At 46.7% G+C, this 25,393-nt stretch overlaps 1 protein-coding gene across 1 annotated transcript in view; it reads right to left on the bottom strand.

Annotated features, from left to right (window-relative positions):
* Positions 1–19,459, bottom strand: part of SLC29A1 (solute carrier family 29 member 1 (Augustine blood group)) — a 68,722-nt gene extending 49,263 nt beyond the window's left edge. The window contains 1 exon segment of the mRNA XM_073628984.1: positions 19,356–19,459. The gene's annotated coding sequence lies outside the window, so the exon portion shown is untranslated.
* Between the last annotated feature and the right edge of the window lie 5,934 nt (positions 19,460–25,393).

Here is a 25,393-nt window from a genome sequence, read left to right as displayed (position 1 = left end):
GGCTTCTTGCTCATTCATAAACGGCGGAAGCATAGTAAACACAGTTTACTGTGCTTCGGTGATAAATGGACACAGGAGTGATTGGTACCTAACGCTCACTGTGTTCATTCAGGAAAGGAAGGGGCCAGTAAATGACATATCTACCAGTCCCTTCCCCTGCTCTCAATCCTGAAACATCCCCTGTGTGCCCGCAGCAGCTGCCAGCGGTTGAGATAAAGACGGAAGTTGGCAGCCCTGTGAGGGAAAGGGGGACACAGCAGATGGAAGGGGCACAGGTGGGAGAACAAATCCCCCTGCAGTGCAGCCAGAAGGAGAAGGAGAAGGAAAAGCTGTCCGCACTGCACGGGAGGGCTGAAGAGGATCCGTGTCTGCAGTAAAACAGTACAGCTGACCCTCCTGCACAGCAGGTGCCTGGGCCCCCTTTTCAACTGATGGGGACTGAGCCCAGTACAAGATGGCTGGCTGTACTGCCTTATCAGCAGCTCTGGGTGGATGATGGGTAGGGGTGGACAGTGGTGAGCGATGAAGGTGGGTGCATGATGAAGAAGGGGATGGTGGTGGTGGCAGACAAAAGGTGGCTGGGTGATAAGGGGGGGGGGTGGTTGGTGGTGACCAATGAAGGTGGATAATGAAGAAAGGGATGAAACGCAGCAACTACCTGTCCTTCTACGTTGCGGTTGTTCTCACATCTGTCCCTCTCCTTTGTGGTTGTCCTTGCATCTGTCCCTCTCCTTTGTGGTTGTCCTTGCATCTGTCCCTCTCCTTTGTGGCTGTTCTCGCATCTGTCCCTCTCCTTTGTGGCTGTTCTCGCATCTGTCCCTCTCCTTTGTGGCTGTTCTCGCATCTGTCCCTCTCCTTTGTGGCTGTTCTCGCATCTGTCCCTCTCCTTTGTGGCTGTTCTCGCATCTGTCCCTCTCCTTTGTGGCTGTTCTCGCATCTGTCCCTCTCCTTTGTGGCTGTTCTCGCATCTGTCCCTCTCCTTTGTGGCTGTTCTCGCATCTGTCCCTCTCCTTTGTGGCTGTTCTCGCATCTGTCCCTCTCCTTTGTGGCTGTTCTCGCATCTGTCCCTCTCCTTTGTGGCTGTTCTCGCATCTGTCCCTCTCCTTTGTGGCTGTTCTCGCATCTGTCCCTCTCCTTTGTGGCTGTTCTCGCATCTGTCCCTCTCCTTTGTGGCTGTTCTCGCATCTGTCCCTCTCCTTTGTGGCTGTTCTCGCATCTGTCCCTCTCCTTTGTGGCTGTTCTCGCATCTGTCCCTCTCCTTTGTGGTTGTTCTCGCATCTGTCCCTCTCCTTTGTGGCTGTTCTCGCATCTGTCCCTCTCCTTTGTGGTTGTTCTCGCATCTGTCCCTCTCCTTTGTGGCTGTTCTCGCATCTGTCCGTCTCCTTTGTGGCTGTTCTCGCATCTGTCCGTCTCCTTTGTGGTTGTTCTCGCATCTGTCCGTCTCCTTTGTGGTTGTTCTCGCATCTGTCCGTCTCCTTTGTGGCTGTTCTCGCATTGCATTTCCTCTCTCTGCTCCTCAGCTGGAGCGGGGAAAGCCAGGATATGTCTCTGGATGACAATCCTAAGGAAGGAATCCTCACCCTGCGTCCATCACACCTCCACCACCACAACCGTCCCCTTCTGACCTGTATGGTGTTGGTGTTTGAAATAATAAATGGGTAAAGCACCTGGAAAGCTGGAGTTGCCAGGTGACACCTGACAAGTTCCCAGGTATGCTGCCCAACAAATAATAAAAAAAAAAGTCACACCCAGGAAGAGCTACTGGAGTCATTTTGGCCACGAAAGGTGAAATGTTGGAAATGATGATCACCAGAAGATCCATCCAGATCCGGCACAGAGAAGACCAACTGCTCAGAGGGATAAAATCTTGGGGGGCAGTCACAGACAGCAGACAGTGGTTGGACACACAGGCACAATCTGACCACTGTCCTTGGGGCACTCATCATATGAACGCCATATTTACCCTATTGATTAGGAAGGGTTTATTAGAGGGAATACAATGTTACAATAATAATTTGAGTGGGTTGTACCCAACGAGTATTGTATACACAGACCACCATATTATGTCTAATCCTAATGATAATCTAATGAATAGTCCTTTAGAATATAATAAAACCAGTTTTAGCTGAAATATTTACTTTCAGTTCAGAGCTTTCCCTGCTGTACTTTATTTCTGCCCCTAGATGTCCTCAGTCTGATGGCCAGCATCATTCAACCCAATTCCTTTAAGCCCAGGTTGTCCTGAGCCTGCCCCCAATCTTTGATTGGACAATGAAGGAGAAGAAGCATAGTAATGAGCTAATCTCTCTGCCTGTCACTCTGATCTCTCCTCCTATCAGCATGCTTCTTGTCAGCACACAAACTGATTGACTCCTGCTGCTTCTCCCAGTCTAAGCTCTGTCAGGTACCTGTCAGGTTCAGGTACTTACACTCCTGGCATTTAAAAATATATTTAACTATATATTAATGAATACAGAGCAACTGTAAAATCTTCTATATCAGCCTGGATTTCAGTTTTAAAGAAAGAAAATTAGTTTTTTTCTGCAACCACTTACTGCTTCTGTGGATAACCTACAGCCATTACACACAATGCACTTTGATCCTACATAAACCCCTCCCCCACACGCACACTTTTTACGGTTCCGTTCACACCTATGCAGTTTGCTTTTGATCAGTTTCTGCAGTGCATTTTGCGTTTTTTGCACACTTTTTCGCACATTTGTAATGCATTTTGCATATTTTTTTTTATCCTTTTGTAAAATTTTTGGCAATTTTGTTGTTGGGTAGATTAAAAAAAAAAAAAAATAAAAAACGCAAGTTGCAGCAAAAACACACTACATGCTTTTCTGCAGCTTCTCCTTTGAAGTCTATTGTACCAAAAACGCAGCGTTTTGCTTTAAAAAATGAATTAATAAAAAAAAAGTCCCTGACCCTTTCCAAAAATGCAGCGCCTAAAAAAAAAAAAAAAACCCATACATGTGTCCCATAGGAAACCTTAAATGGTCTGTAGTGCGTTTCTGCAAAAAAAGCAATAAAAAAATAAATAAATAAAAAAGTTTAAAAAAAATAAACTGGAAGGAGGGGGGGTCCCAAGTCTCACCCATGCCACAAGAACTGAGATTTGGGTTGGGTTTCAATTAGTTGGTCTGAGCTGCTGGGAAGCCACTCGTAATTTTCAGTGCAGGCACTGCTGTGGCACGTGGGGCGAGAGATATCTATTCTCCAGAAAACCCTGACTCGGAGCTTCGTGTTATGCCCGAAGATCTGTCTTGTCAGGCTGCCCTCTGCACTTCGCCCTCATCTCCCAGCACAGCGATTATCGCTCAATCAGCAGCGTCGCCACTTCTAGCAAAATTCCACCCATCCTGTCCTCTAACCGGACGATGAATCAAACGCTTCCCACCAAACTTTTTTTTCCCAGGACTTGTTATGTCTACCGACAGAATTTATTTATTTTATTACAGTGGATATAAAAAGTCTACTCACCCCTGGTAAAAAATGTCAGGTTTCTGCGATATAAAAAAATAAATAAAAAATATGAGACAAAGATAATGGAAAATTGTATCAAATACTTACCGTAATTTTCCTTTCCTGACGCCAAGACATGGCAGCATACATATGATATAGCTCCGCCCCTATATCCACCCACAGGACCTGTTTAGCTCTATAAAGGTCTGACTGAGAGCTACCTCCCCAATTCTCCGTATAAAGCGAAGAGATCAGAGGGAGGGTTCGTATGCGGCCATGTCTTGGTGTCAGGAAAGGAAAATTACTGTAAGTATTTGATACAATTTTCCATTTTCCTGACGCCAGACATGGCAGCATACATATGATACATAATGAGCTTTTGAGAGGGAGGGTTTAATGCTACAAACTTAGTCTTTAATTGACAATAGACATAAAAGCTTGGATGGTTTTCCTCCAAAACTCTACTGTAGTAAGAGCTGCTGGATCCACCCTGTAGGGTTTTAAGAACGTATGATGTGATGACCAGCTAGCATCTTTGCAGACTGTCTGCAGAGATAATCCGGCCTGTACCGCCCACGAAGATGACATCACCCTGGTTGAGCGATGAGCTCTAACCACCTCTGGAGGATCCTTCCCGGCTCTATATGCCCGGTGAATAATTTTTTACTATCCAGGCCGAGATGGTTCTGGCGAGGCCTCTTTCCCTTTAAAATTTTCATGATGAAAAAGTCTGTCGGAACTTCTGAATGTAGAAGTAGCCTGGAGATAGGCTTTGAGGACTTCTGGAATGTCCAACTCGTGCAGATCAGCATCTGATTCCGCTGGGAAGGCTGGAAGCACCCATTCACTGGAGATATGAAATATTGATGCCACTTTTGGGACAAAATGATCCAATGGTCTCAGCACAACCCTGTCTGGGAAGAACATGGAATAAGGTTCTGCCGCCTCCAATTATTGGAGTTCCGACACCCTTCCCCCTGAAGTTATGGCTAATAGGAAAGCCGTTTTTAAGGCGATATCCCATAACGAACAGTCTTCTGTCAGAGTACGAGGAGGGTTTGCTAGAACATTGAGGACTACTGCCAGGTCCCATTGAGGGAACCTATTTCTCTTGGGAGGGCGTAGTCTAAGTACCACTCTCATGAAGTGCTCCACCAGCAGGTTTGCTGCCCATTTCTTTTGGGTAAGAGCCAAGATGGCTAAAATTTGCACCTTAAGCGAACTGAGCCCCAAAGCCAATCCGGATTACAGGAAAGACAGGATTTGAGATACATTTGGGTCACTAGGGTCAAACTGACGTCCAGCTGCAAAGTTCGTGAACCTATTCCATATTCTGGAGTAGATGGCATTGGTTGCCCCTTTCTGGAACTCTGGAAAGTTCTAATACCCTGTGGAGAACATCCTAACTCAGGTCGCCAAGGTCAGTCGTGATGGTTGCAGATGTAGGGTATCTCCTTCAGACAGGAGATGAGGAGTCACCAGCAGAGTGATCAGTGTGCACACGCTGAAATCCATTGCCAGAGAGACCCATGGTCTGTGAGGCCAGTAAGGAAAAAACTTATGACTGTCAAATCTCAGGATTAAAGAAATTGGAGGGAAGGCATAGGCCAGTTGCCCAACTCAAGGATGGGTAAAGGCATCTGTCCCCTCCACTAATGGATGAGGGTAGCGTGAGAGGAACCGGCTCACCTTGCAGATGGTTGATGAGGCAAAAATATCCATCTTGCAGACACCCCAACTCGTGGATGATCTGTTTGAACACTTCGGCGTGAAGGGATCATTCGTTTGGGTCCATGAATTGTCTGGATAAGTGATCTGCTTCCAAGTTCTGACAGCCTGGTAGATATATGGCCCTCAAATCTGGGAGATATTGTTGTGCCAATGTCATGATTGGTCCCACCTCTCTCAGGAGGGATTGGCTGTGCTCCCCGCCTTGTCGCTGTATGTAGGACACTGCTGCCGTGTTGTCCAGATGGAGCAGGACTGGGCGACCCTGTATGTGCGGCAGCAAGGTGGCCAACGCCATGTATGCTGTTTGAAGTTCCAGAACATTGGAAACTAGGCCCTGAGTGGGAAATTCCCCTCTGCCCTGCATCTTGAGTTGTTCACAGGTGGGCCCCACCTTGTTGTGCTGGCATCTGTGGTAACAATGATCCATGGCTGCGGCCCTAATGGACTAAGCCATTTAGCATTTTTTTTTTGTATACCACCAGAGACTCTGGCGCTTCCAGCTGGTGATCCCGATTGGCCGGGCTAGACGAACTCTTCCACTGCATCAGGAAGCTTTGTTGGAAAACTGAGTTTCCAGTGAGCCCAGGAGATCATCGGAATACATGAAGCCACTGTCCCGAGAGGACTCATGCACTGGGATGCTGACATCACTGGTGCAGCCAATGCCTGTTGGGACATCTCCCTGATTTTGGGAAAGAAGGTGGGAAAGAAAACGGAGGCTGCCTGAGCATTGAATTGGGCCCCTAGGTAGACCATATTCTGTGTAGGCTCCAGCTGACTCTGGTAATGCCTGTCCCTCAATGCAAAACTGAGGAACTGCTGGTATGAATGAAGGATCGGGACATGCTGATAGGCATATTGCAAGTCCACTGAAATCCTCCAGTCTCCTGGTTGAATGACCTGGATTATGGTATGGAGAGACGCCATCTTGAGTCTATCCAGATAAATTGATTTAGCCTCTTGAGGTAGTTCTGGAGGCTGCCGTTTGAACAGCCAATAATGGCCTTGCACCGCTTTGGACTGAATCCGCCATTTTTTGACAATGGTCTTGCCGGAACTGGGTCACTTTGAGCCCCCTGGCTCCAACTGCCTCCTGGGCGGGCCTGGCATTAAAAGAGCTTCTGGGTACCTTGGGGAGCCGTTGGGGTCTTAGCTCTCTGCGATCTTACGAAGGTTGACTATGTACCCCTCCAACGCCTCTTGTAGTTCTTGGATGGGCGAAAGCCTCCGAAATCCCAGTACCTGTTTGGCGCTCCTCTGGATGGCTTCCCCCTCTGGCATTTGGACCTTCGATCTTGGGGCAGAAGACCTGATTTTCCTCATGTAACACTGGAGATGGTAGTCTCCAGTTTTTTTGGCCAAACAGCACCTTCCCATCAAAAGGCAGTTTACAGCAATTCTGCTTTGAGGATGGGTCAGCCGCCCCAGGGTTTTAGCCACAGCGCTCTTTTGGCTGTGACTGAGCTGAGCATGGCTCTGGATGACCATTGATGTCTATAGCTGCCTCACTTGTGAAGTCTGCTGAGAGTTTTATCTCATCAAGAGCCTTGATGATTTTTTTCTTTTGGCAGCTGGTTTTTGATCGCATACTCCAAGTTCTGCGCCCCACTCGCATAGCACTTGCTACAGATGTTAAAGCAATGGTGGGTTTACAAGCACCACCTGCCATGTGGTAAAACTTAAGTCCATGTCAATGCGTCAATCAAGGATATCGTGAAAGGAGGAAGAGTCTTCCATCGGAAGTGTCACATTCTTGGCCAGTCTGGTGACTGCCGCATCCACCGTTGGTGGGTTAGATAAAGGAGTCGCATCCTTCTCTGTTAGTGGATAGAACTTCTGCAACCTATTGGTTGAGGAGGATCTTCTCTCCCCCTTTTCCCATTCCTCCTGAAACAGGCCTCTTATTTCTGTCATAAGAGGAAAGGTAGCTACCTGTTTCTTTAGGTTCCTCCTATGGAACCCAAAGGCTTGTTCACACTTGCAGCAGGATCTGCTATTGCACTGAAAAGCAATCTGTGCTTAGGTCACTTTTCAGAGGCATTTGATATCACGTTAGAGGGGACAAGTGTTTCTGCTATGCGATTTTCAAAGAGCGATGTGTACACAATGTTGCAACTCGCATGGGGGCGGCCCATTCAATTGGCTGCCCTACGTGTGCAAAAAGAAGCCCCTGCTCCTATTTAGGGGCGACCAGCTTTTCACAATTTTTTCATAGGCGCGTTCTCCCACGCGACTATCACAGCAGAATGGCATGGCATTTGGGGTGCCCTGAAAGGATGACGGCACCTAATGTGTGTTGTGCAGCGATTGTCGCGCAATTTAACAATCAGATTGTATGGTGTGTGATAATAGGTTTTCTCCTTCTTTGGAGGAGGTTCCGGATCCCCCCATTCCAGTGCAGCTTTTACCGCCATAATGAATGGTGGTATTAGTGCAAAATCAAAGCCTGAACCTTAAGGATCCTCTGCCGAGGAGGAGGCGATGTCTCCCTCTGCCTGAAAAGGTTGGCTGTAATACTGGGTCTGGGGAATCAGCCTGCCTAATCTGCTGGGCTGGAGTCACCCCTGAAATGCCTGGTACCCCTCTAGTTAGAGAGGGTTGAATGGCTTGGTTTAGACCTGGTGCAGGGCCCACACTGTTAGTCTACTTCTGTCCCTGGTTGCCAGAAATGACCAGAAAATTCTGCCAAGGGGGTTGGGGACTACTTTCTTGAGCAAGGTTGACACCTGTTGACTCTCATACTCCTGCTCTCTGGCAAGCTGCCTGAAGCAGTTGCTGCAAAGTAGCTTTCCAGGCATAGGGTCATCTCCACATGACCAACATTTGCCTTTTCGGGCGCTGAGCCCTTGGAGGAGAAGCTGTGCGCATTCTCTTAAAGCGTACATTTGCGTCCTTTGTACTGGGGTCTGCCAGGACTGGAGGAGTCACTTTCTGCCTTGGAAAAATCCTGACGATCCAAAGGGCCTCTGGACCTCCTTGAGCGAGTGTGTGAGCGGCCGGGGCTGCAATAGACAGGAAGACACGCTCATCAGGGCAGAACGCACTCTTTTTCCTGCATCTTCTTACTTACCAAAAGTTGGCCCTTACCTGGTATTTATTGCGATGGTCTTGGTTATGTGGTGTTAGGCTCATGCTGGAGGAAGAACCGAAAGATGCAAGGGGGACTGCATGGCAACAGAGAGAAATAAGGGAAGCGAGAGAGAAAAATATACATATATACCCCTTTTTTTGGCAAATAGTAACAAATTTAAATAAAAGAAAGCTGGGCAAACACCCCCCATATCCTCTAGTAATACATTGCTTCCCCCCCTCCTCTATCCCCATTACTAGGATAGCAAGACTTACCTGTCATTGACTGTTCCTCAGAATGAGATGATGCCTGAATAGCAAAGGCATCCATTACCTGGCCATTTGTTCTCTGCAAATAGATCACCTGAGAGAGAGAGACTCAGCCCTCTCTCACCTCTGTTCTAATTAAAAAAAAAAAAAAAAAAAAAAAGGGCTAAGACAATAAGGAGGGCCAACGCCCATCCACACACAAGGACACTTTTAAACTGGCTACTAAGGATGAGCTCCGGCGTGTTCGCATGGCGCACGTGCCGAGCCCGCCAGGAAGTCGGCACGGCGCAGCGCTAATCACAGGCAGGGAGACATTTCCCGATCTCTGCAGCCGCACATCGGGAAATGTCTCCCTGCCTGTGATTAGCGCTGACCCGTGCCGACTTCCTGGCGGGCTCGGCACGTGCGCCATGCGAACACGCCGGAGCTCATCCCTACTGGCTACACATCATACAATCCTCTGCAGATTCTATGCATTAAGGTGAAAAAACTTCTGACAATACCGCCGCCCCCAGCCCCCCCGTTTTACTTACCTGACGCCTCGAAAGTCAGCTTCGCGTTCCCGACATCTATTCCTCCGCTCACCCTGGCCGCTGATTGGCTACAGTGGATGGATTGGAAGCAGCGCAGCCATTGGCTCGCGCTGCTGTCAATCACATCCAATGACGCGGCGCGCTGGGGGGGCGGGGCCGAGTGATACAGTGAGCGGCTATAGCCACCGGCTGTATTACGGGAGCGCGCCCGCAAGCACTAACCACCATGCGAGGGAGCTCGCATTAAGGTGGTTAATGCTTGCGGGGAGGAGCTGAAACAGCCGCCGAGGGACCCCAGAAGACCAGGTTCGGGGCCACTCTGTGCAGAACGAGCTGCACAGTGAAGGTAAGTATAACATGTTTGTTATTTAAAAAAAAAAAAAAAAAATTTTACCTTTACAACCCCTTTAAGAGCCTCAATTTGTATGCAATCAGGCAGGCCCCTGCACTACATGGTCCCGGCAAGTCTAAAGGAAATCAGACAACAAAAGTTGCACAGTGTGTATGGGGTCTTTAGAGACATGAGAGCAAGACAAAGAAAAAAAAGTTTTATAGAAATTTGACAGCCCTGGAAAGAGTTCCATAGGAGAGAAGACTTCATGCAGTCCCAGCTGCTGGATCTGGAGTCCAAAGCAGGGAATGCCACAAGAGGATTGTCGTCTCTGATTAGAGAACACCTCGACCCCAAAAGACCACCAGAAGGGGTTCCCCTCCTTGTCGGTGCGTTTAGCCACCCAAGATGTGGGACTGCGTGCTGGGAGAGGCTGAACCCAGACGGACTCCGACGTAGTCGGCAGGTAAGAGCTTTATCCTGAGTGTAACGGTCTGTAGGTGTTGATCTTTTGAGGACAAAAAGGAGAATGGGGGAGGTAGCTCTCAGTCAGACTTTTATAGAGCTAAACAGGTCCTGTGGGTGGATATAGGGGTGGAGCTATATCATATGTATGCTGCCATGTCTGGCGTCAGGAAAAATCATTTCAGAACTTTTTCCACCTTCAATGTGACCTATAAGCTGTACAACTCAGTTGAACAACAAACTGAAATAAAATAAAATAATCTGGTTGCATAAGTGTGCACACCCTAATGCCGCGTACACGCGTTTGGATTTTCCGACAACAAATGTTCGATGGGAGCTCGCTGTCGGAAATTCCGACCGTGTGTAGGCTCCATCGGACATTTTCTGTCGGAATTTCCGACAAACAAAATTTGGGATCTGGATCTCAAATTTTCCGACAACAAAATCCGTTGTGTGTGTACACAATTCCGGCGCACAAAATTCCACGCATGCTCGGAATCAAGCAGAAGAGCCGCACTGGCTATTGAACTTTATTTTTCTCGACTCGTCATACGTGTTGTACGTCACCGCGTTCTTGGCGTTCGGAATTTCCAATAAGATTTGTGTGACCGTGTGTATGCAAGACAAGTTTGAGCCAACATCCGTCTGAGAAAATCCATGGATTTTGTTGTCGGCAAATCCGATTGTGTGTACGGGGCATTACACTAATACTTTGTTGAAGCACCTTTTGATTTTATTACAGCACTCAGTCTTTTTGGGTAGGAGTCTATCAGCACATCTTGACTTGGCAATATTTGCCTGCTGTTCTTTGCAAAAACACTGACAGATCTGTCAGATTGCGAGGGCATTTCCTGGGCATCTCCTGGGCACAGCCCTCTTCAGATCACCCCACAGATTTTCAAACGGATTCAGGTCTGGGCTCTGGCTGGGCCATTCCAAAACTTTAACTACCTCAATACCGGGCACTTACACCCTCTTCCTGCCCAGGCCATTTTTCAGCTTTCAGCGCTGTCATACTTTGAATGACAATTGCGCGGTCATACAACACTGTAACCATGTGAAATTTTTATAATTTTCTTAACACAAATAGAGCTTTATTTTGGTGTTATTTAATCACTTCTGGGTTTTTTATTTTTTCCTAAAAAAAAGAAGACTGAAAATTTTGAAAAAAGAAAAGTTTTTCTTAGTTTCTGTCAGTAAATTAAGTAATTTTTCCCCTTCACTGATGGGCGCTGATGAGGCGGCACTGATGGGCACTGATTAGGTGGCACTGAAGAGGAGGCACGAATATGCCACACTTATGGGCACTGATATGTGGCACTGATGAGCACTGATAGGCGGCACTGGTGGGCACTGATTGGTGACACTGATGGGCACAGATAGGCGGCACTGGTGGGCACAGATCGGCAACACGGATAGGCAGCACTGATGGGCGGCATTAATGGGCAGCAGTGATAGGTATTGATGGGCAGCAGTGGTGGGCAGCTGTGATAGCCAGCACTGACTGGCATCACTAATGGGTACTGATTGCTTACACTTGTGGGCACTGTTTGCTGGCACTGGTGAGCACTCACTGCTGGCACTGGTGGGCACACTGCTGGCACTGTGGGCACTTGATTGTAATCAGGGCACTGATTATCAGTGCCTTGATTACATGCCTAGATGTTCTCTGTGAGGAGATGCCGCTGATCGGCTCTCCTCTCCTCACACTCTGTCAGTGTGAGGCAAGGAGAGCTGATTACCGGCATCTCTGTGTTTACATGTGACCAGCTGTGATTGGACACAGGCGGCCCTTTACAGAGATCTGGGTCACGCTGTGTCCTAGCAACACGGCGCGGCCGCGATCGCCAAGCTGCCTGCCCCCTGGGGTGCGCGAGAGCGGCCGATATGGGCGCCGCCATATGACATCCACCCAGAACGAGAGCCGCACTGCCCTGCCGTCATTTGACGGTGGGCGGGCGGCAAGTGGTTAATCTTCTTCTGGTGAAGCCATTCCTTTGTTGATTTGGATGTATGCTTTGGGTCGTTGTCATGCTGAAAGAAGAAGTTCCTCTTCATGTTCAGCTTTCTAGCAGAAGCCTTAAGGTCTTGTGCCAATATTGACTGGTATTTGGAACCCTTCATAATTCCCTCCACCTTGACTAAGGCCCCTGTTCCAGCTGAAGAAAAACAGCCCCAAAGCATGATGCTGCCACCACCATGCTTCACGGTGGGTATGGTGTTCTTTTGGTGATGCGTAGTGTTGTTTTTGCACCAAGCATATCTTTTGTAATTATAGCCAAAAAGTTCAACTTTGGTTTCATCAGACCAGAACACATTTTGCCACATGCTTTTGGGAGTCTTCAGATGTGTTTTTGCAAAGTTTAGTCGGATTTGGATGTTTTTCTTTGTAATAAAAGGCTTCCATCTTGCCACCCTACCCCATAGCCCAGACAGGGCCGATCCTACCCAGGGTGCGAAGGGTGCTTTGCACCCAGGCGCCTGCAGAGGTGGGGGCGCCGAAGAGCCAGAGTTCTCCCCTCCCTCCTTCTCTCCTTGTGAGTGTCCGTCCAGAACTCCCATGTGAGCGTAGGGCAGCCGTCAAGCCTGGCAGTGCTCAGGGGAGGGGCGCTCCTCTTCCTGAGTGTTCTAGTCAGTGGCTGCTGATGTGCGGGAATGAATTCCTCACACTGGGATCCCGCACTGTCTCTACCAACTCCAGTTGGAATGCCGCCCCCTCCCATCTCTATCTCGGGCTGCACGGAGAGAGAACTGAGGTGAGTCAGTGTGCTGTGTGTAGGAATGGCATCCCCTGCACACCTTTAGATGTGCTCTGGGCTGCCCCTGCTAGGAGATGTTTTATGGCATGATAGATTACAATAGGATACACAGCCCCTGTCCCTTCCTGCACCTAAGTTGTCCATCTACAGATGTGATGTTTAATGAGATGTACTAAGAGGCCTTTCACACTGACAGTGCAGGGGCATCGGCGGTAATGCGCTGCTACTTTTAGTGGCGCTTTACCATCGCTTTAGAGGTACATTTAACCCCCACTAAAGGGTTCAAAGGTGCAACTGCGGAGGCGCTTTGCAGGCACTGCCCATTGATTTCAATGAGCAAGGGTGCTTTAGGAGCGGTGTATACACCGCTCCTAAAGCGCCTCAAAGAAGCAACTTGCAGGAATTTTTTGGACGTCGTGCCAGTGCTCTGCTCCAGTGTGAAAGCATTCGGGCTCTCACACTGGGATTGCAGATAAGGCTTTTTCCAGGCGCTATTTTTAACACTAAAGCACCTGAAAAATGCCTCCAGTGTGAAAGGGGTCTAATGGACCATCTCCTGTACTATGTCGGCAGTAAGGATGATCTTCGGCGTGTTCGCAAGCTGCACGTGCCGAGCCCGCCAGGAACTCGGCACTGCACAGCGCTAATCACAAGCAGTGAGACATTTCCCAATGTGCGGCTGCAGAGATCGGGAAATGTCTCACTGCTTGTGATTAGCGCAGCGCATTGCCGACTTCCTGGCGGGCTCGGCACGTGCAGCTTGCGAACACGCCGAAGATCATCCTTAGTCTGCAGTCTCGGATCATCTCCTGTAGTATGTCTGCAGTCTCCGATCATCTCCTGTATTATGTCTGCAGTCTCTAACCGTCTTCTATATCATGTCTGCAGTCTATGACCATCTCCTGTACTATGTCTGTAGTCTCGGACCATCTCCTGTATTATATCTGCAGTCTCTGACCATCTCCTGTACAATATCTGCAGTCTCTAACCATCTCCTATATAATGTCTGCAGTCTCTGACCATCTCCTGTACTATGTCTGCAGTCTCTGACCATCTCCTGTACTATGTCTGCAGTCTCTGACCTTCTCCTGTACTATGTCTGCAGTCTCTGATCATCTCTTGTACTATGTCTGCAGTCTCTGATCATCTCCTGTACTATGTCTGCAGTCTCTGACCATCTCCTGTACTATGTCTGCAGTCTCTGATCATCTCCTGTACTATGTATGCGGTCTCTGATCATCTAGTGTACTATGTCTGCAGTCTCTGATCATCTCCTGTACTATGTCTGCAGTCTCTGATCATCTCCTGTACTATGTCTGCAGTCTCTGATCATCTCCTGTACTATGTCTGCAGTCTCTGATCATCTCCTGTACTATGACTGCAGTCTCTGATCATCTAGTGTACTATGTCTGCAGTCTCTGATCATCTCCTGTACTATGTCTGCAGTCTCTGACCATCTCCTGTACCATGTCTGCAGTCTCTGACCATCTCCTGTACCATGTCTGCAGTCTCTGACCATCTCCTGTACCATGTCTGCAGTCTCTGACCATCTCCTGTACTATGTCTGCAGTCTCTGACCATCTCCTGTACCATGTCTACAGTCTCTGACCTTCTCCTGTACTATGTCTGCAGTCTCTGATCATCTCTTGTACTATGTCTGCAGTCTCTGATCATCTCCTGTACTATGTCTGCAGTCTCTGACCATCTCCTGTACTATGTCTGCAGTCTCTGACCATCTCCTGTACTATGTCTGCAGTCTCTGACCATCTCCTGTACTATGTCTGCAGTCTCTGATCATCTCCTGTACTATGTCTGCAGTCTCTGATCATCTAGTGTACTATGTCTGCAGTCTCTGATCATCTCCTGTACTATGTCTGCAGTCTCTGATCATCTCCTGTATCACATCTGTAGTATTTCTGAGAGCTGTTTCTAACAGACTCTCTAACAGAAGCGCTCTCTGTCTCCATCAGAGAGGCCCCCTCCAGGTCCCAATAAAGTACTCTTGCTTCTCTTCCTGTATTTTGTTTATTGTACCTGTAAGGATCCCAGGGTAATGAAGACTTTGTGGTGGAGCATCTCTGTGGTTGAGTCGTTGCCATAGAAATATTTGTAAAGGGGAGGAGTTACTAAAAATGACCACGCCCATGTGGGGGCGCCAGAAATATTTCTGCACCCAGGCGCCTGTGACCCTAGGATCGGCCCTGAGCCCAGACATATGAAGAATACGGGAGATTGTTCTCACCACACAGCCAGTACTTGCCAGATATTCCTGCAGCTCCTTTAATGTTGCTGTAGGCCTCTTGGCAGCCTCCCTGACCAGTTTTCTCATCTTTTCATCAATTTTGGAGGGACGTCCAGTTCTTGGTGATGTCACAGATTTTCTCCACTTGATGATGACTCTTCACTGTGCTCCATGGTTTATCTAATGCCTTGGAAATTCTTTTGTACCCTTCTCCTGACTGATACCTTTTACAATGAGATCCCTCTGACACTTTGAAAGCTCTCTGCTGACCATGGCTTTTGCTGTAGGATGCGACTAAGAAAATATCAGGAAAGACCTACTAGAACAGCTGAACTTTATTTGAGGTTAATCAGAGGCACTTTAATGATGGGAGGTGTGTACTGATTCTTATTTACCATGAGTTTAAGAGATTAATTCTGAACACAGCTACATCCCCAGTTATAAGAGGGTGTGCACACTTATGCAACCGCATTATTTTAGTTTTTTTATTTTTACTCCCCCCCCCCCCCCCGCCTAAAATATTTTGGTTTGTTTTTCAATTGAGTTGTACAGTTTATAGGTCACATTAAAGGTGGAAAAAGTTCTGAAATTATTTATCTTTGTCTCGTTTTTTTACATCACAGAAACCTGACATTTTACCAGGGGTGTGTAGACTTTTTATATCCACTGTATATAGCACTGTCAATTTACGTAGCGCTTTACATATGCAGTATATTGTACATTCACATCCCAATGCACCCGTAGAAAGTTGCGGCACTGCTGGAATGGCGCGCTCCCCTGAATGAGAAAGCTGTGCACCGATTTGTGGGTATCTACAACTTTTACAGGAAATTCCTTAAGGACTTTTGTGGTATAATTTCACAGATCACCCAGCTGACGCTTTAAAAAATTTCACAGGTTACCAGTTTAGAGCTACAGAGGAGGTCTAGCGTTAGAATTATTGCTCTCGCTCTGACATTCGCGGCGATACCTCACATGTGAGGGGGAACGGGGGCACTTTAAAAATGTATTTTTATTATATTTTTTATTATATTTTTTTATTTTTACACTTATTTTTCCCATTTATTTGAATCACTTTTATTGCTGTCACAAATGTAAACATATTTTCTGACAACAATAAAGCATGACAGGTCCTCTTTATGGAAATACCCCACATCTCTCCTCTACAATGGAAAGAATCAGATAAAGAACAAAAAAAAAACATAGATCTGATGCTTTTTTTAATAAAAAGGCCTTTTTTACATCGGTCGTGAACTGACGTCGTTCTGGGCCTCCTAGACAATACTGATGAGTAGAGGCCATCTTTCCTCTGCTCATCTCTATGGCCAGCAACCGCTGGACAGGTTCTCGGGCTTACCGATCAGCCAGGTAAGCCTGAGAACCACCGGAAAGCGCTGGGAGGGGGTTGACTCCTCCCGCCGCTTCTAAAAGTGATCCAGCAGTTAATCAGCCGCTCAGATCACTTTTATTGGAAAGAGCGGCGGCTGCCCATTCAAGTGAGACAAGGCTCTTAACACTGCCTGGGCACAGCAGCGTTCTGGTCCCTTATCCCTCTAAACGGGGGTAATGCACAGTGGCGTAGCGTGGGTTGTCAGTGCCCAGGGCAAGGCAAGTAATTTGCACCCCTAATCTATAGACTTACCTATTCTCAGGTCTGGTCACATGACCCCCCTGTGTTAGTCGGTGGTGGCTGCAGGGGAGAGGAGAGAGCACTTGACAATTGCTTGTAAAGCCAGAAGCAGTGACATCACCTATAGGTACCTATGTCCCATCTGTTGTACCTATGTCCCATGTGTTGGCGCTCCCTCCTCTCCCCTGCATATACCACTGGCTCACACAGGGGGTAATGTGAGTGGACTGGAGCAACCTGAAATAGGTGTATACATCTTTTCTACACAGGTTAGCCATCATAGGCATTAGGAGGGAGGATGGGAGAATTTTTAAGGCTCGTTAGGTCTAAACTGGAAATTCTACTTTAATCCCAGCCTATTGGTGGGCATTTGCGGAGTTAATTAAACCCTTTGTGCTGCATTAGTGGCCACTGGCAGTGTTTTTAACCCCTTCATAAAGGCATAGCTCCCAACTGTCCCTGATTTGGAGCAATGTCCCTCTGTCCCTCATTCCACCTCATTTGTCCCTCCTTTTGGTCTGATCTATATAGTTGTGTATAAAATGCACTTTTTATCTTTCAAAAAGTGTTTCCCGGTGCTAAACCTTTCATCTGATTTCTAAATTGCTGCTTTTGTACATTTTAAAAGCCAATATAAAGGAATAGTAGTGGTAAAAAAAAAGTTCTTGTGGATTTAATTAACCTTTTTTTTAATTAATTCTCCTTTAAGGGGGCGTGGCAGGGGGCGTGTCCAATGCCTACATACATTTGTTAGTAGGTGTCCCTCATTCCCATCTCAAAATGTTGTGAGGTATGTAAAGGGGTAATTGACACAGACAATGGTGCCACTAATGCAGCACAAAGGGGTTAAATAACTGTCACCGATCACTAATGCACCAGTGGCAGAACATTAACCCTTTCTTGCTGCACTTTTCTGACTAACAACATTGTTAATGAATTAACCCATTCACCCCCTCCAGGAGTTAACCAGTCCAGTTCACAGGAAAGTTCACAGGTGGGTGAGAGAGAAAAGGGTGGGTGAGAGAGCGAGGGAGGTGAAAGAGAGAGGGAGGTGAGAGACAGGTGGGGTGAGAGAGAGAGAAGGAAAAGGGGTGAGAGAGAGGGAGGGCTGAGAGACAGGTGGGGTGAGAGAAAGGGGGTGATAGAGAGAGAAAGAGGTGTGATGGGGCTGAGAGAGAGGGTGGAGTGAGAGACAGAGAGAGGGGGTAAGCGAGAGGAGGAGTGAGAGAGAGGGGGTGAGAGAGAGGGAAAGGGGGTGGGTGAGAGAGAGGGGGGCATGAGAGAGAGAGGGGGGCTGAGAGGGGGGGTGAGAAAAAGGGGGGAGGTGGGGGGCATGTGAGGGGGAGGCATGAGAGAGGGGGTGAGGGGGGGTGAGAAAGGAGAGGTGAGAGGGTGGCTGAGAGAGGGGGGGTTAGGGGAGAGATGAGAGAGAGACCATAAAGCCCTGTCCCTATCTGCACTACCTAGCCATGCAGGCTCTGTGTTGCGGGTAGGTATGTGTATGATGCCTAGTACCTGATGGCCAGCAGTGGGCAGCGCCCGATCTCCTTCATGACCTGGAGGTGCTCTCACTGCTCTGCTCCTTCCAGCGGCTCCTTGGCAGCTTCTGCCTCCTGCCATCCTCATCCTCCGGGCCCCCAGTCAGCCTGTCCTTCGGGCCTCACTGTTGATCTTGGAACGGAGAGGAGGCTGGAGGAGTCCAGGTTTTGGGAGGTGTCGGGGAGGCTGCGCTCGCTCCTGCTCGCCTCTTTGGTGATCAGGGAGGCAGTAGAGCTCTTCCTCCTCCCGGGCTCTCACAGGTTCAGCCGCCTTCCTCGATGTCCACCTTCCCCGAATTCCTGCAGCCTCGCCGTTCTTTGCTTCCAAGCTCCCACTGCCACCAAACTCTCCATGAATACAAATGGCTTAAGGGGCAGTGTGTTAGGCAAATTAAGCAGCTGCGAGGCCCCTGTGAGCACAAGGCCTTAGGCGACCGCCTAATTTGCCTAATTAAAGAGATGCCTCTGTCTACAACTCATGGTGGATTAGTGTGATGGTCAGTTTGAAGAATGCTCCTTACACTTGTGGTCATTGGGAAGAATTACCTCCTTACAGATAAAAAGATCAATTGTGTCAGTGGGAACTTATCTGAGAGGCAGAAATTGTTCATTTCTAAAGAACCCCTAGCAATCTCTGGAGGAACCCTGATTGAGAAACCCTACGCTATGCTGATGCCTTTTTCTACAAGAAACAGATCCCCCTCAAAACTATGATGTGGGGGATCAGGAACTGTTGCCCATTAATCTGCTCTTGAAAAATAGCATTACCTGTTGGAAGGGTCCTCACATCTTTTTCTCATTTTTACAGACCACAAAAATGTAGAATATTTAGGGCCTTCAAAACATTTAAGGCTTCATTAGGCAAGATGGGTACCTTTTTTTTCCTGGTTCATGTGTGACATCACATATTGTCCCGGATAAAAGAACTGCAAACCAGATGCACATTCACGCTAGCGTTGCCACCTTTTTTTCACGCCAAACCCGAACACTTTAGCAGCACACAGAAAAAAACGTTTTTTAAGGAGGAACGCTATGGACTAGGAGAAATAGATGTAGCCTCTATAGCAATAATCATAGTAGAGAATATATTAAGAAATGTACCATCATCCAGAAACTTAGAGATATGGGGATTGGTGGCTTGGTCCCCAACCAAGCCTACCTTAGAAAACAAGGGCAATTGGACTATCTCGGTGCAAATTAAACAAAGATAAATTCAAATGTATGAACGAGTATATAGAGAGATATATAAAGATTTATTAATACATAATTAATAAAACATGGCAAATAACCAAATACAGATCAAAAGCATTTTAACATACCATGTGTATCATCAAAATAATGGTCCCCGAGGGGGGAAGATCACAGTGGGATAGTTGGTCACGGATAGCATCTCAACTAGTTTTGCGGTCTAATGCTGCTTCATCAGAAGGATATCTGTAATTTGATTGACAAATGATCAATAACAATACAGTTGACCAAAGTAATAACATTTCATACAGTAGTGTCAATAACAAAGTATATATGGGGAAAGAGCAGAGCTGCTTACCTATAACCCTGGCAGACACAGGACACAAGACATTACCAAAGGGTCCCCCACGGCGACTAGGGGGGGACATACAAATCAATGGACTGGTATCTAAATAGATGGAGTTTTCCCCTTTCTTTTTCCTTCCTCTTGGTCCTCCCCCCTCTCCTTCCCCTTCTTCCTTTTCATTTCTATTTTCTATTATTTTTTCTACCCTCCATCCTTCCTTCCTGTGTCTTTGTCCTCCCCCTGTTACACTTCTATTACTCTAGGGAACCACTTGTGTCTTCACATTATTCCACTCCACACCAATGTCTTCATACAACAATGTGTTAAGACCCCCACGGTGAACTGTGTGTGAAGGTTACTTGCAATACACCTCTTTCAGTAACTTCAGACCAGTCCAGGAAAACGTTTCAATACTTTACTTAAGCTAAGGGTAAAATTAACATTTTAAAGTCCAACATACAAGTTCAGAGTCTTTCCAACATCCCTACTTCTAATTACAGGCTTGTGTTGCCCCGGTATACCTGCAGAAGTGAAGTCCAAGCAGTTTTAGACCTTCAGAGGCATACTCCGGTGCTGATGTTTTTGGGGCGAACTCCATGTTTAGATGACTTTACATCTCGATGGTGATAGATTAGTGGGCCGGACCCAGAGAAGAACCCAGCAAAAACCAAAGAACCGGGGAAGGCATCACAGTTGAAGACTATGGGGCAAATATTCCTTGCATCTGGCTACCTTGCGCTGCAGCACAACAGCTAGCATCCAGTGCAACCTCCCGAACCCCAGCCAGTCTCAGGGATCAGTTCAAGGACACTATTCACAAGTCCCTAGGATGGCTACTACCTTCCAGCTTCCTCCAGACAGGGCCCAGTGAATGAGACAGCACCTCCCAGGACCAGATCCCTTGGTGTGGTTCTGCAATCAGAAAGTCCATCCAGGCCTTGGCTCTGGCACTGATGATGCTTCAACAGCAGCTGTTTAGTCTGTGGGCAGTCAGAGGGCAGAAGCCCCTCTGGCTCTGGAACCCCCTTGAAAAGAAGGAACCCTTCTCTCCAGTGTCTCAGACTATCACCATTCCAGCTTTCTACTGGACACTCTTTCCCAGGGATTGGCTGAAACCCATTAAATATTCAGGCTGGTTGTTTTGAATTGCCTGCCCTAAGCTCTGGAAGCTTCTTTCAGAGGCAGGGGAAGCCATCAAACTCCCAGCCTGTGAGATAGAGTTGCCCCCTCATCCCTTTAAATCCGAACACCTTTGAATTACACGGGTTCTGAGGTTAATTAAATGCAGATAAGGCACCAAGTGAGTTTAATTACCACCTTAATCAGCCACGGAACCTGTGTAATTAATATGTGTTCGGCTTTAAAGGGATGAGGTGGCCACCATACTGTGAGACAATGAATTGACCAGAACAAACGATCACTGCTCCCCTTGATTACAGAAGGAGCCAAGAACTAAATTTGCCCGGGGGAGGGGGCTACATCAATAAGAGATTGTATAGTGAGATTACAGAAATTATCCTGTTTCCCCGAAAATAAGACCTAGCGTGATTGTCGGTGATGGCTGCAATATAAGCCCTACCCCCCAAATAAGCCCTACCCTGTTTCCCCAAAAATAAGCCCTACCCTGAAAAGAAGACCTACAAGGACTTTAACTAGGGCTTATTTGGGGGGTAGGGCTTATATTGCAGCCATCACCGACAATCAAGCTAGGTCTTATTTTCGGGGAAACAGGGTAGTTAGGAAAAACTTTATAGAGTAATGAAATCTGTTAAAAAAATAAATAAATAGAGATTTCCAGGATCAGCCTCATAAATAGGTGAAACCACCAGATTTGATACCCCCCCAATACTAACTCTGCGCCCCCAATGCTGGATCACAATAGACTGATAGTGGGATCAGGAACAGTGATGGGAAATAATTTGGTTACATTTATATTTTCTAGTTTTCCTGATTTCCCTCCCGTACGCATGTAGACGATGCCGGCCCAATCTCCTCCAGCAAATGCTAATTATGGAAAGTGGAAGTCACATGGGATGCGGCACGCTGCTTGTGGAAATGATTGTATATTGCGGCTGAACGTTGATTGGCTGCAGGAGGAAAGCGTGTCCTTTGGGATTATCCGCCTGTTAGTGAATCTTTCATTGACTGGTGGGCTCAGAATTGATGAGTGACGAATGTTACTCATGATGATCATGCTGCGAAGAGAGACGCCACTTTAGCTATTCTTGAGTAATCAATCCCCCTGATTTCTCCAATCTGTATAGAATACGGATCAGGTGACGAACCGCACTGTTCTGCGTAGACACATCTGGATTCGTCTATTTAGGGACATAAAATGATTATTTGATGAAAGTACATTTTAAAGCGCTGTGGAATTCGCTGATCACATCTCTTATCTCCAGCGGCAAGGAATGAAATCTTAGAATAGACGCGGAGCCAAATTATTGTCCAATGGGCTTATGAAATGCGCCATAACCCACTGCGGTCAAACATATTGCAGCTTACAGCCATCAGAGTACTACAATGCAATATACTGTATAGCACTGACATAGTCTGTGGCGGGCTCTGAGGTGACCTGAATACACAAGATGCGGCGCAGATTTAGAAATCGAGAATATTCCCCATAGAATGTCCACCTACCATCCCTACTATGGCAGAGCTACATAAATATATAAGAAGTGTGTGATTGCGGTGGGGCAATAGAGTGTAAGCTTCTCTGGTACAGAGATTGATGTGACCGGCTCAGGGTTCTCTGTACAGCACTTTGGTATATGTCAGAGCTATATAAATGTATAAAAAATAATAGTGTGTGATTGTGGTGGGGCATTAAAGTGTACATTTTTTGTTTATTAAAAATCCTACAAACATAATAAAAACATATTTACATACATACAAAATAAGTAAAAATATATAAACAAAAATAGCTTAGATCAGCATAGCAAAAACATAAAGAAAACTAAATATACCGACCTGAACAAAACCATAACCTCCACCTAAACACAGCCTCAGGCTAAGGAAATCATAACACATGTAACCCATGCATGCAGCCTTTTTTCTAAAATACAATCTTACAGTATATAAAAATCTAGGGGACGTGAAAGGACAGAAAGAAAGCCGCACACCCAGAGACTGACAAACAGCAGACTTGACATTCCTCCACGCCTTTGTCCAGGCCCCCGGCGGCCACCTGTCCTTCTCAAAACAATGAATCTTCCCAACCGCACCCAGAATGTTGTGCACCACCACCTCGACAGGAAGGACTTTTTTCCGAATGGAAACCTGACATTCCACGTGAAGAAACGGACTACTAAGCTAACTAGAAAAAGTGTCTCAAAATCAAAATCCCGATGTGTCTCAAAGGCCCCGTACGACCACTCTGCATAACTCAAGTGGGAAAGGAAAAGGATCCCCAGAGCCCCACCCACCCTCTTGTAAACTTCTATATTGAAGGGGCACTGAAGCAAGAAGTGGGGACATTAGAGTGTAAGCTCCTCTGGTACAGAGACGGATGTGACTTGTTTCGTTTTCTCTGTACAGTACTGTGGTATATGTCAGAGCTTCAGTGCCTTGAAAAAGTATTCATACCCCTTGACATTTCCCACATTTTATCATGTTACAACCAGGGGCGGACTGACAACTCATGGGGCCCCCGGGCAACAGGAGATTATGGGGCCCCTGGGCAACAGGAGAAGATTATGGGGCCCCCGAGCAATAGGAGATTATGGGGCCCCCAGGCAATGGATTATGGGGCCACACAGTATACACACACACATACAGTATAAATGGGTGGTGCTGCGCTAATCCTCACTAAACAAACATGTGTCATAAAGGTGAATAAAAGATCTTAGAGTCAAATCTTATATCATAAACCAAATACAAGAAATAATAATAAAACTGTGATAAGTGACCAACAGATATAACTAATCCAATAGAAATAATAAAAAAAATTATTATATCATATACGTGAAAATTTGTTCATTTTTTTATTATTTCTATTGGATTAGTTATATCTGTTGGTTAAGTGTCACTTATCACGGTTTTATTAATATTTCTTGTATTTGGTTTATGATATAAGCTTTGACTCTAAGATCTTTTATTCACCTTTATAACACATGTTTGTTTAGTGAGGATTAGCGCAGCACCACCCATTTATACATATTTACTTTGAAGGTCAGGTGTGTACCCGAATCGGTGCAAGCAGCTTTTCCAGTTCTAGCCGTCTTCCATATTTTGATAGCGCGGGAATAACTTTATTATTTCCAAACATACAGTATACACACACACACACATACAGTATACACACACAGACACCCAATATACACACACAGAATACACATACACACACTGAAAAGGCACTGGAGAAGTGGGGCAGTTATAATCTTGGGATTTTTTTTAAAAAACACAGATTTTTACATACTGTCCCTGGTTTTATTGAAGCTGGACACCCTTATGGGACCCCTTAGTGGCATGGGGCCCTCGGGCAGTGCCCGAGTGCCCGAATGGTCAGTCCGCCCCTGGTTACAACCAAAAACGTAATTGTATTTTATTGGGATTTTATATGATAGGCCAACACAAAGTGGCTCATAATTATGAAGTGGAAGGAAAATGATAAATGGTTTTCAACATTTTTTACAAATAAATATGTGAAAAGTGTGGGGGGGACATTTGTATGGCCCCCCCCCCCGGAGTCAATACTTTGTAGAACCCCCTTTCTCTGCAATTACAGCTGCAAGTCTTTTTGCGGATGTCTCTACCAGCTTTGCACATCTAGAGAGGGACATTTTTGCCCATTCTTCTTTGCTGCATAGCTCAAGCTCTGTCATGGATGGAGAGCGTCTGTGAACAGCAATTTTCAAGTCTTGCCACACATTCTCAATGGGATTTAGGTCTGGACTGTGACTGGGCCATTCTAACACATGAATATGCTTTGATCTAAACCATTCCATTGTAGCTCTGGCTGTATGTTTCGGGTCGTTGTCCTGCTGGAAGGTGAACCTCCGTCCCAGTCTCAAGTCTTTTGCAGACTTTAACAGATTTTCTTCTAAGATTGCCCTGTATTTGGCTCCATCCATCTTCCCATCAACTCTGACCAGCTTCCCTGTCCCTGCTGAAGAAAAGCATCCCCACCACATGATGCTGCCACCACCATGTTTCACGGTGGGGATGGTGTGTTCAGAGTGATGTGCAGTGTTAGTTTTCTGCCACACATAGCGTTTTGTTTTTAGGCCAAAAAGTTACATTTTGCTCTCATAAAGGTGAGATTTGTGGAGAACACGACTAATAGTTGTCCTGTGGACAGATTCTCCCACCTGAGCTGTGGATCTCTGCAGCTCCTCCAGAGTTACCATGGACCTCTTGGCTGCTTCTCTGATGAATGCTCTCCTTGCCCGGCCGGTCAGTTTAGGTGGACGGCCATGTCTTGGTAGGTTTGCAGTTGTGCCATACTCTTTCCATTTGCCGATGATGGATTGAACAGAGCTCCGTGAGATGTTCAAAGCTTGGGATATTTCTTTATAACCTAACCCTGCTTTATACTTCTCCACAGCTTTATCCCTGACCTGTCTGGCGTGTTCCTTGGCCTTCATGATGCTGTTTGTTCACTAAGGTTCTCTAACAAACCTCTGAGGGTTTCACAGAACAGCTGTATTTATACTGAGACTAAATTACACACAGGTGAACTCTATTTACTAATTAGGTGACTTCTGAAGGCAATTGGTTCCACTAGATTTTAGTTAGGGGTATCAGAGTAAAAGGAGGTTCTACAAAGTATTGACTCCGGGGGGCGCTATGCAAATGCTCCCCACACTTTTCACATATTTATTT

The sequence above is a fragment of the Aquarana catesbeiana genome, linkage group LG04, assembly GCF_042186555.1.
Source record: "Aquarana catesbeiana isolate 2022-GZ linkage group LG04, ASM4218655v1, whole genome shotgun sequence".
Taxonomy (NCBI): Eukaryota; Metazoa; Chordata; class Amphibia; order Anura; family Ranidae; genus Aquarana; species Aquarana catesbeiana.
This window is presented reverse-complemented; position numbering and strand designations above follow the sequence as displayed.